The following is a 12708-nucleotide window of genomic DNA, read 5'->3' as shown; positions in this document are numbered from 1 at the left end:
AAAGAGTCGCCACCTAATTTTTAGGAAATTAAAAAACCAGTTTTGAAGGAGTTATTCATATACAGTGAACATACCTTCGTAATCCAAAGTTCTAGGTAAGGGTTCTGGTGATTGCCTAGGGAAGGTGTTAGGCACCCTATTATTAAGGATTCGTACTATACGGTTGACCATTGAATTTCAATGTATGAGTATTTGCATGAACTGATTATTTAGTGTTTATTCCCGCATTTATAAAATCTGTCATTTGCATATCATTTTGAAAGAAAAAAAGAATTGAATATATCCCCTTTATATATAGGGTATTTAGGTTCGGATTTATAATATCCGGATATAAATAGTTTCCTCTTACATATAAGGATAGTATTGATTGTAAAAGATATGAAAATTGTTTATATTCAAGTGAGAAATACAAGTTCTGTTCATGCTTAACTCATCCTTGGCTAGGATCAATCCGCTTAATACGTTTTAGAATACCTTATTCTAAAATTGCTTATTTACGAATGTCTTATGTGAGGAAAAAAATGATCTTTGACTTTGACTCTATGAAATAATTTATTCTTGTAAATGTATGTTCGAAACGGGTTTGGGCTTTAAAATTCACAACTTGCTTAAAAGAGATGCACTTTTTTGTTTTAGGCTTGACCCAATTTTCTTTTCTTTTCTTTTCTAATAAAATGGGTTTTCAAAATGTACATTATTTTCAGGAAATGTATTAACCAAAGAATCTTAATTTTCTTGTTACTGGGCTTAGCCCAAAATGCTTATTTCTATTCCTCGTTTGGGTCCAGAATTTAGCTTGATTTTTACAAAAAATGTGCCTCTTGTTTACAAGAATTTAATCTGATCTTGACGAAAACATTATAATGTTTAAAACTTTGAAATTCCTTTTCTTACCCTTTCGTTCTCAACTTACATCAAAAGCAAGTTTATTAGTTTGCCATTTTTATTCGAGAGATAATTACGCCAAGTTCGGGTTTTGAAAATCATTTCTGGAGACTTAGGGTCGAACTAAACGGCATATGTACTGTTGTCCTAAGACGTATAGTTCATAACCATAAAGGATTCCACTATAAGATAAATGTTTACAAGTTATACAAATACAACATTCAAATAAAATATCATACGTAGAGGAAAGGGCTAGGCTAGGGGTGTACCAAACGCCTAGTTGACCATTTTTATCCGTGGCTGGGCCTTCGATGCGTACACGTACAATATTAGCTTCTATTTCCTTCGACCTGGACTTTTGTATTTTCTGAAAGAATTTGTCTGTTGGGCCTCAGCCCAACAGTCTTGGTTTTGACCTGGCCCAAGTGGCCCATATAGTGAAGAGGAAAAAGAGGAAAAGGGAAATCGGTTAGAAATTTGTAACGACCCGTTTGGTCGTTATGGCCTTTTCAGTATGTTTGCCCTTTCCTGAGCAATGATTAGCTCTTTTTTGACCCGAGGGAACCGTTGGCACGCTTTCCGAGGTGTCTAGACGGGGATTCAGGCAACTTTTGTGAAAAAGGATTGACCCAAAGTTGACTCGACCAACGATAGCTCTGTTGGGAATTCTGAGGCTATGGGCGCGTTCGTAGCGTGTTTTTAAGTGTCTATGTGTATGATATATGAGCAGATGGCCTCAGGAACTAGTCGAAAAATCGGATCAAATGGTGAAACTTGGAAAAAAAAATCTGGTGTCTGATCTGCTGGTGTCCGCTGCAGCGGTGCCAATACCGCTATAGCGGCACCGCTGGGGTGGTGATGGTGCCGCTGGAGCAGTGAAGAGCAATTGTGACTAGACCGCTGGAGCAGTACAGCTGGGGCGGTCCAACGATCGATGAGCAGTTTTATAAGTTAAAACCCCAAAACCCTAGTCATTATTTCTATTCCGACTTGAGAGCTTTGTGGAGGCGAATTTGAGGGTTTTCAAGTGGTTTCTTCCCTAAGGTAACATTTCTACCTTATTATAGTTTCATTAACCTCTCTTAATCATCTAGCATAAGCTAGAATCCCTAGAATCTAATGGGTCTTTAAATGGGTTCCTTGAGTTTAGTTCTAAAATCAAATTGGCTTCCTAGAATATGAATAAACGGTGTTAATATTGCTATTTATGCTAGATAATGATATATCTAATCTTGTTAACCAATAATCTTCCATGCTAGAGTTGAAATTCATGAATCAAAGTTAGGGTTCTTAGACCCAATTTGGGAGTTTTCATATAAATGATGATTTTGAGAATTAATCGAGTATTCTTATGATTATAGTAAAGGGTTTTGACCTTTTGGTATTAAATTTGGTATTTTGATCATAAAATTCTCGTTTTACCCTTGAGTCCCGTTTTTCCTAAATTAAGGGTTGGAATTTGACCCGAATAGAAAGTAGCCAATATGGGTATCATTATTCATGGTTTCTTACATAGAATTAATATATGATAGAGTTTGATTATTTGGAGACTCCTCAAAAGCCAAGGCAGCGTGTGGGTTCGTGGCACCTATTCGGCTGCCAGGTAGGTTACGGCTTTCCCTTTTGGTAGAATCCGGTTAGTTTCATATATTTATGTATTAGAAGGAATGGAGAATGCATGTATAGGAATTGGAGATTTGGGATGAAATCTTAGGATGGTATTGTTGTGTGATTTGTGTGTTTGGGCTTGTAACCTGTAGATTCCTTAGGTTGTTTGATGTGGTTTTTCCTTAACATCGGTGGATACATATGACTTGGAAGTAGCGGGTGAAACCTATTGTTGTGTCTAATGATGAGAAATTCCCGTAATATGTGATTATTGTGTTATGCCATTAATAGTGAACCTAGTTGATAAATGGGAGGATAAAATACACCAACGATTGTGATTGAGTTCTAAAAAGAGTTGTGATGAATGATTGCGAGTGTAAGGTGAGATTACTAATTCTAAGCTAATAGGCTGATTTGAGGAAGTGGTAATAATGTATATCGATTGATTGACCTGTTGTGTGTTGGGACTAGCCACCCCGTTGTGTTGTGCTTGACAGTTCTATTGTGTTGGCTCGATGCCATGAGTTGTTGATAGAGATTAGATCTCGTTATCCGTCTTGGTTCGGATATATTATTGGCATACCCACTGTTGGTATTGTGATATAGATACATTGTTGGCATATCCATTGTTGGTATTGTGATATAGATACATTGTTGACATAGCCAACGTTGGTATTGTGATATTGATATATTGTTGGCATATCCACTGTTAGTATTGTGATATGATACGTTGTTAGCGTACCCCATTGTGGTACTTGTGATATTGAACTTGATCGATTTACATATGCATTACACGCATTCTCTCACATTCATAATGCATGGCCGATACCCGGTGATGATCCGGTATCGTTGATGATTAAACTGATATTTTAATAGACTCTTTTACTTGAGTGACTGTGAAAAGATCGATGTCCGAAGATCTATTCCGGAATCGTTGATTATATGAAACTGATATTTGATAAACTCTTTTACTTGAGTGATTGTGAGAAGGCCGATGTCCGATGTTCAATTTCGAAATCGTTGATTGTGTGAAACTGATATTTGATAGACTTTTTTTTCTTGAGTGACTGTGAGATGGCCAATGTCCGATGATCTATTTCGGCATCGTTGTTGCATGGTCTATTCCGATGATATCCCGAAATCGTTGTTAGGTGCATGGACTCCCCGGTCCCCCGCAGTGGCGGTGAGACTCCCCATGCGAGCAATTAGCCGGGGTCTCTTCGTCCGTTGGGCATAGATCCGGGATGGGTGGCACTTAGACTTCGCGAGTCACACCGGGGTCGTGCTCTACCGAGACGTCGATATTTTCGTCCGGAGTACATGTGTACACCTCATTTGCATGGCATGGCATTGCATCCATACATTTTGCATTGCATTGCATTGATACTTCTTGCAATGCATTGCATTATGGCTTGATTTTGAGATAATTTGGTATTTACTTGTGATGATTAGATTCAGATTGATTTATTCAGACTTGGCACATTTGGGATTAGATGCTTTACTAAGGCAATGACGTGTACTTGGATCTGGATTTATTGATTGAACTTGTTGAGATATCCCATAGATCGTTCGTAAGATTAGTTATATGTTTGGTCTCTATGTGATGTAGGATGACGGGTGTCTTAATGATGAGTTGGCTACTAGACTGAAACGATCGATTTAATGATATGTGAGTTCCGAGATCGTGGTGAGCTTGACTGGTGAATTATTAGAATGAAACTAATGCCTAAGGGTATTGATATACCGTGTGTGATAGATAGACGTATGACTTGATTGGGTTGTTATCATGTTTATCTGTGAATTCTTTTACTGATATGTGTTACTAACCATTGTCGGCTTATGACACTTACTCAGTATGCGTGGTTTGTACTGATATTGCACTTGCTACACCTTTTTTTTGGGTGTAGATTGTTTCAGGTGATTGATCGAAGCATATATGGAAATACGCAGTGCCAATCTGGAAGGCCTCCTCCCATTTAATTCCGGGACGGAGGTTGAGTCTTAGAATGTAGTGGAAATCTGAAGTCATTAGTCGCTCTTATACTAGTTTAGACCAGGTCATGGGAAATTGTATCGAGTCTCAAATCATGTACTGTTGCAATCTTATAAATACTTGAGGTTATTGAATATTTTGTAACGTTCCGCTATTATTTATAAATATCAATTGGTTTAAATGATTCATCTTTATTTAATTGACGTGCTATTCGATAGAGGGTTCGCCTACCGAGGTGGGACAGGTAGGTGCCCGCGCGGTCCAAAATGGGTCGTGACAAAATTATACTACTGAACTTATCAACAAGTGCATACGTGTGCAATATATGTAAGCAATAACCACATACATAAATAACATATATGTACACAAGGTAAAACTCAACATACACAGATTCAGTTTCATAAGAATTTGGGCTCGCGAGCCCAGTAGCAATCTTGATCTACCTAAAGCCCATTGGTCTCATCCCTTTTCATTCTAAGTGCACATATGAACCTCTCATGCTAATTTTTTAAATCAGGCTAGGCCCAGATTTGTACTAAACCTAAAATGGATCAAGATTGAGGCTTAAAGAGCTATATCCTTTTGTTTTCCACTGATCTACACTAAACATATAATTCTCTTGTTCTTGTATACATATAATATACCAATGATATATACATAGAATGTGTATATCAAATGTATACCACCTGTATACTCCTTACTTCTTTTGCCAACCTATGCACATTTCATGCATATATCTATTCTTTAAAACCTGAGCCTTGCACTTATGACCAAACCAAACACTTAACTGGTCCTTCCAATTTTAAGAATAGTATCCCAACTAAGCTAAGGCCACAATGAACTCAAGCTGAACAAGTGAATACCAAGCATACAATCCCCGTATAGCTTCACACAAAAGCAGTTCTCATAGCAATTTCATGAAATCAGACCAACACATATTCAGTTCAGGCAGTATCACACTGCAACAGAAGTCTATAGGTTAAAGAGATTAAACATTCTTTCTTGCACCTATAATCCCTAAGGAACTTGAGAATCAAAAGAAACAAAGCACCAGATTTGCATAACTCTTTTCTAGTTTAACAGATAGTGATGGATGAGTAGGGGAGGGCTGAGTAGATTCAACTAGAAAGAAAAAAACATAGAGATGCCCATTTAAGCTCCAGGCAAGTTAAACAAGAGAAGAGAACACATAGAGGGAACACGATGTTCTCATACACCACAACTTGGATGCTATGACAATTATATCTTTTCGATTTAGCAAAATCTTAAGAAGAGGGGCAACATAGGAACTCAAACAGAGATGGGACTTAGACGGTTTAGCATTAAACTTCAAGATAAAATTTTATCACTCTAGACTTTATATTAACTCATCTCTCCTCCCATTTCCAAGAAGATCAATGGCATTAGGTGGGCAGGTTCATTGTTTATTTTTAACAGGCTATTTGGACACTTAACCAACCCATTTTATCCCAATCTATGGATTAAGAGATAAGGACGAAGGACCAGTGGTACATATATGATCACATTTATTCCATAGGCTCATAGGGCATGCCATGGTGCCTCTTATTTAGAGGAGAGATATTGTGGACCAAGTTGAACTTGGTTCCTTGTTGAACTTGGTTCCTCTCATCCTCTCGCTAAGGCACCTTTAAAAGAGTCTTTATACCAAGTGATTTATATGGATCATATACACACTTATGGTCTTATCAACTTCATCATTGAACTAAACTAAACCTTTAGCCAACACTAATATACATTAACACTTCTAGCCAATTTATCCTAAACTTCTAGTCATGGAATTACCTCAAAGCCTTTCACATCAAACAAAATTTTAACTGACATACATATTGTTCATTTTAAGACTGATGGACATATATTTCAGTGGGATAGAACTAAAACAAACATGTTGCAATCCTAAAGACAACCAAACAACAATACCAACCTCATTTATCACCTATCGTCATTGCCTATTCCTATATTTGAACAATGACATCGCATTTTACAAAAAATAGGGATCTGGTCAGGTTTAAAAAAATGTTTTCCCTCATCTTTTACTTCTTTCATTTTTTTAAAAGCCTAGAGACTAATTTTTATAAAAAATACAAACAGATATAGCTATGATAATACTCCAGTTTCATATTATTAAAAAAGAGATTCATGGTTAGTCTACATTTCATCCTGTTATAGCTAAGTGTAATCATTTAGGATCAACACAGATTCCAAACACACCAATGTTCAAGGAACGAAGAGATTACATGAGATAGGATCACATGGGTATCCAAACAAAATACTCCACTTACATAACCTAGACACTATCAATCTTTAAAACCAACTTAGTTTCAACTCAAAACTATCAGACAGATCATTGTTCAAGGCCATTTAGATATTTATTTAGACATCTGTGACTAAGCAATGTGTTTAGGACAAGAAAAATTCCATTATGAATTCCTATAAGTCATCATGATCACTTCAACATAATAATGACAAAAAATAAGGTCACATTTTCATTTCTTAGTTCTAAACTCATACCAAACACTTTTGATTATCCTAAATGCCTTTTTATTTAAAGTGATCAAGACTCAACGATAATAAATCCTCATTAGACTAAACCACTTAGATAATTGAGATTTCAAACACACATGTATAACGGTGATTAAACAACAGCCTAAACATTATTAAGAATACCTTAGACTAAGTAGTGTACTTAAACATAAGATTAAGGAATCTACACTTAAGCTAACAACATAATCGTTATCTAAATCATCAAATACAATATTAAACTAAACAGTATACAACTAAACTAACCTCCAAACTAAGCAAGTTATTTAAATGAAGCAATGACAAGATAAAAAAAATTACCTTTTTGAGGTGCAGCCTTGGTCAAGAATAGATTTGGGAGCCTTCTTGTGCTTCCCCAACCCAAAGCTCCACCACACCAATAAAAGAAAATCAAATTTTAAAATGAAGAACTCAACCTTTCAGTTGAGTATAAAACTTTGAATTGATAGCCCTAATTTCGAGTATAAGTGCTCAAAATCTGGGTTTAATGCGTGGGTCTTTGTGTCAAGCCCCCCCACCCCCCTTTTTTTTCCTCTTTTCTTCCAATGAAATGGGGGTTTTATTTATAGAACCCCAAATCGGATGAAATCCTAAAAATAATCGATGTGGGACTTGTAAATTTTTCAAAAAATTAAACTTGCATTTGAAATAAACGATCCAGATTAAGACAAAGCAAACAATGAATGACTCGATTTGACTCGCCTTCCTCGATTAGGTTGGTTCTCAAGGAACCAATGGGAATCGAAGGTTCAAACGAGCAAGTACAACATCAATTAATGCTTAGTAGGCCGATTCAACGGGAAAGAAAGGAAAAAGGAGAGAGAAGGGGTGTGATCGTACCTTGTCAAGGCTGTGTTTGGTGAGAAATGGTGGAAAAGGACGAAGCAGCGTTAAATGCTACCCGTTCTAGGCATGCAAAGTGTTATATCCCGTATTTTGTACATTGGGACAATCCGGGTTAACTATGATAAGTTAGAAACAAAACCATTCCGGGATACAAAGTCGAGACTTTTGACCTCCGATTTTGTTTTGAAACATAAGTTGTTCATGAATTTGTTGGCATGGAACATTAAGAAAAATTTGGGACTAAAAGTGGAATATTGAGAAGTTGGGAATTATTGAAAAATTGTCCCTTTGGCCGTGTGGTATGGGAGATGGCCCCACACATTTTGTGGCCAAATTTAATTGGTCCAACCCATGTGTGGGCCATGGACACTTGGATGATTCATCTAGGAGCATAAAAGATGACTAATAAGTCATCTTTCTTCATTTCCCACACTTAGAAAAAAATCAAGAACTTGAAGAGCAACAACAACAACCATTCGGCCAAGTCCCAAAATTTCAAGACCAAGAATTAGCCATCACAAAAATATTTCCTTCAAGCAAATCCACTAATTGGAGGTCCCTCATTAACGTGGAGTTGTTGTTTGGGCCAATAGATCATTCGTTTCATCAATTGCAAACCCTAGCTAGTTGTGAAGTTGAAGGAAAAGGTAAGATTTAATCTTGTTTTATGTGTTATGAAGGATGTGTGCATGTTGTAGTATGTAAATATGGATGAAATTCATGGAAATATTGCATGTGGAAGTGAGCGGTGTGCATGGTGTGTTGGCCGTGTGTGTGTGTTGTGTTGTGTAGAAGTAATGAATTAATTCTAGTTAGCATGTTTTGATTGTTGTAGTGTGAAGAGAAGAATGAAAATCATGAAGTTGGCATAGAGGGGTGTTGGCCGAATAGGGCCCCCTTGTGTGGTTGAGAATGAACAAAGTTTAGTTAGTATTTTAGTTGTCGTCGTTATGGATTCTATGGTGAAAATGAAAGTTTAATGATTCAAGTTGATGTTGTAATTGTTATGGGCTGATTTGGAGGTTAATGTGCATCTAATGTAATTTTTATATTTATGGGAATGACATTGTTAGAGTGTGGATTTTTGGTGCAAATCATGATTCGGAAGTTAGGAATGTGTTATGGATGTTGTTCTCGGGTTTGGGACTATTTTCGGGTAAATTGGAGCATTTGTTGGATTTTTGAAAATATTGTGTGAATTGTTTAAAATGTTCTTGAATGTTGTTGGTATGGGTTCGGACTTGTATTTGAATGTATGAGTGTTGATGTTGGCTTGAATGTAAGTCGTTGAATTGGATATAATGAATGTTGTTGGATTATGTAGAAAGAGTATTTAATGTTAGAATGCATTTTGAATTGATTAATGATATTGCTAGTTTGGTTGTTGGTGTTGTTGTTGTAGATTTGGACGAGTTAAATTCTCGGGGTTGGTCTATTACGGGGGGAAATGCGCCAAATTTCTGTAGAATTAAGTGCTAGTTTGGAATTAAATGCCTAAACGTCTATAGCTAATATTTGATATCCGTTGACATTGTGTAGACCTTGGGGAGCCCGAGACGTAGGTTGGGATTAGCTTGAGTTGGATTAGCTTTGAGAGCGGACGAGGTATGTAAAGCTTAACTCTTCCTTCTTTTGGCATGCCTTAGTTATAAATAGGCTATGACACGAGCCTCGAGGAAATTCTATTCTCGCAATCCGAGCATGTCTATGATTCTTATTTGTTTCTTGGTCTTCGTATGCTTGATGTGATGAAATATTAGCCCTTTTGTCTTTGGAATATTTGATTTTCAAATGTTGCATAAAATGTTTTGTTTTTAAAGAGTTCCGTAACTACGAACGACCGTAACTTTCACAGAAAGGCTCGGATTGCTTCGATATGTTCGTAGGAGGTTTTATGGCGTATGATGAGTATGTTTTTCATAGGCGGGACCGGCTCGGGTCGACACCCGTCCGCGAGTCCCGCGACTTTGCTTTATGTAACTCTGATGACTTTTGAAAGAATTTGGTATGGCTATTATTCCGATTTCCAAGTATGGTCATTTTACTTATCTTTTGAGTCTATGATAATGATTTTATACATATGGTTACTCACGACTCTGCTCGTGCATTCTGTTGTATCTTTCGCCGAGTCTCGGGCCGGTTATGTTGTCGTGCGCACTATGTTATACTCCGGTGTTATGCTGTGTTATGGTTCACCGAGCCCCTCGCTAGAGGGCGGGTTCCACTTATATTTGGTGTTATCTTTGTGTTATGGCGTTATGATGTGTTATGATGTGTGACGGGGATATGGAGATTTGAAACTTTCTGGTGTTATGCTGTGTTATGGCGCCAATGACGGGCGGGCGACCATATTTTCTGAGCCCTATGCATGATTTGTATTTTGAAAATAAACATTTTGGTATTTGGATATGCACTTACTTTCTGTACCTCTGTTTCGATTATGACTCAGATTTGTTTACTGTATCTTCTGCTTTGCATACTCAGTACATATTCCGTACTGACCCCCTTTCTTCGGGGGCTGCGTTTCATGCCCGCAGTACGGACGTACGGTTCGGTGATCCGCCGTCTAGGACACCTATTCTCGTTGTTTGGAGTGCTCCTTTATTCCGGAGCCCACATTTTGGTATATATTCGTTCACTACATACGTATTTGTTTGTTCAGGGGTACGGCGGGGCCCTGTCCCGTCATATGATTCTGTTGGTCTGTTTAGAGGTCTGTAGAATTATATGTGGGTTGTGCCTATTAATACGTGTGTGTGTTCGTATGTTATATGTTACGGGCGATCCCATTCGCCGTGGCCTTTGTCGGTTTGCATTTGTATATGTTTTGGGGCATTGCGCCATTTGATAGCCTTGCGGCTTCGATATATATATATATATATATATATATATATATATATATATATATATATATATATATATATGTTTGTGTTTGAGACAGTTTGAGATAATCTGAGACAGTGTCTGATATTTGTATACGCATAAGCCATCTGTATGTGATTCGGATTAATGAATGTGTTTGGGTGCCCAGCTCGGGCACTAGTCACGGCCTACGGGGCTGGGTCGTGACACAAAGACTAGTGGAGGCTGAATTCCTCTACCATATGGCCATTTTTGCAATGAAATGGTAGAGGAGAGAGAAATGGAATGATGGGGCGGCTAGGGTTTCGCACCCTAGCCCTTATTCGCGAACATCAACCCTAAAGGGGCCTGTTTTGTTGATGAAATGTGCTTATATAGCTCTGGCAGGTTGGGCTGGACCAGCTGAAATTTAAAAGAAAGGGGCCACAATATTTTCATATATACCTATATATGAATTATGTATATCTTCCGTGTATATATATATATATATGTATATTCATGGTATATGCATAGTATTTTAGGAAAATTCCAAGTATAAATATACAGTGCCCTAATGTGCCTCAAGTTGTCTTTAAATAAAAACCCAAATAAATTCCAAAAATAATTAAATTCTAATTTAGGTACTTAATTTACCTAAAATAATTTGCACTTATCGTTTTACTTAATTAATTCAAGTCCCTCGACTTGATGGAGTAGGACACTTAATGATGCCTAATTATACATGCTTAAAATAAATAACTCGTAATTAACTGACTCTTTGAGAAAATAAACAGTTCTTGTATTTTCTTGAAAATATACGAAAAATGTAAAAACATCATGCGGCTGCCCTTTTACCGGTGCTTTGCCAAATGTAGTGGCAAAATGTTGCCGAGATAACTTTATAAAATTAATTTTGATTTATGGAATGCATATCCTACTCCGTCTGTAGTTCGGGGACTCCGAATAATTAAATAGAATTATCGGAGGTCAAAAATTAGGTGTCAACAGCGACTTCTTCTTCCGAGGAGATGTATCTATATAATGGACTAGCATGGGATCCTTATACTAGCGCTCCTTAACCTCGGCTATTAACGATGAGGTTGCTGAATCCTGAATAGTAACTCCAGCATCACCCGAGTCCAATAATCGAACTCCAAGGCTAGCTAACTGATGAAGCTCATGAGCTAATTCCCGTTTCTCTGGCCACAAATAAGATAGACTACCCATGGATCTGTAGCTAAAGGCATCGGCTACAACGTTCGCCTTCCCAAGATGATACAAGATGTCAACATCATAATCTTTCAACAGCTCTAACTATCTCCTCTGATGCAAATTCAACTCCTTCTTCTTGGAGATGCACTGAAGGCTCTTATGATCTGTATATATGTCATCATGTACACCATATAAGTAATGCCTCCACATTTTCAGTGCATGAATCACTGCAGCTAACTCCAAATCATGGATCGGACAATTCTTCTCGTGCTTCCTCAGCTGTCTCGAAGTATAAGCTATAACCTTACCGTGTTGCATCAACACACAATTCAATCCAACACCTGAAGCGTCACAATAAATTACATAACCCTCTAGTCCTTCTGGAAGTGTCAGCACTGGCTCTGAAATTAGTCTGTCCTTCAATGTTTGGAAACTCCGCTCACAAGCGTCAGTCCACTTGAACTTAGTTGCCTTATGAGTCAGCTTCGTTAGAACCGCTGAAAGAGAAGAAAAACCCTCTACGAACCTCCTATAATAACCAGCCAATCCCAGAAAACTACGAACCTCTGTCTGTGTCGTGGGTCTAGGCCAATTCTTCACGGCCTCTATCTTCAGCGTATCAACCCTGATGCCCTCTTCTGATATAATATGCCCTAGGAATGCCACAGAGTTCAATCAGAACTCACATTTAGAGAAATTTGCATACAACTTCCGATCTTGAAGGACTTTAAGTACCGCACGCAAATGATCCGCATGCTCAGCTT

At 37.6% G+C, this 12708-nt stretch overlaps 1 long non-coding RNA gene across 1 annotated transcript; it reads right to left on the bottom strand.

Annotated features, from left to right (window-relative positions):
* Nucleotides 1-1045: 1045 nt before the first annotated feature.
* LOC132054450 (uncharacterized) lies at nucleotides 1046-7599 on the bottom strand. The gene is made up of 2 exons (XR_009414302.1): nucleotides 7346-7599; nucleotides 1046-1301 (listed from the first exon to the last, which is right to left on the bottom strand). It is a non-coding gene; the product is annotated as an uncharacterized LOC132054450 (long non-coding RNA).
* Between the last annotated feature and the right edge of the window lie 5109 nt (nucleotides 7600-12708).

The sequence above is a fragment of the Lycium ferocissimum genome, chromosome 4 (genome assembly GCF_029784015.1).
Source record: "Lycium ferocissimum isolate CSIRO_LF1 chromosome 4, AGI_CSIRO_Lferr_CH_V1, whole genome shotgun sequence".
NCBI lineage: Eukaryota > Viridiplantae > Streptophyta > Magnoliopsida > Solanales > Solanaceae > Lycium > Lycium ferocissimum.
The sequence above is the reverse complement of the archived record's forward strand: the minus strand, read 5'-3'. Positions and strand labels throughout refer to the sequence as shown.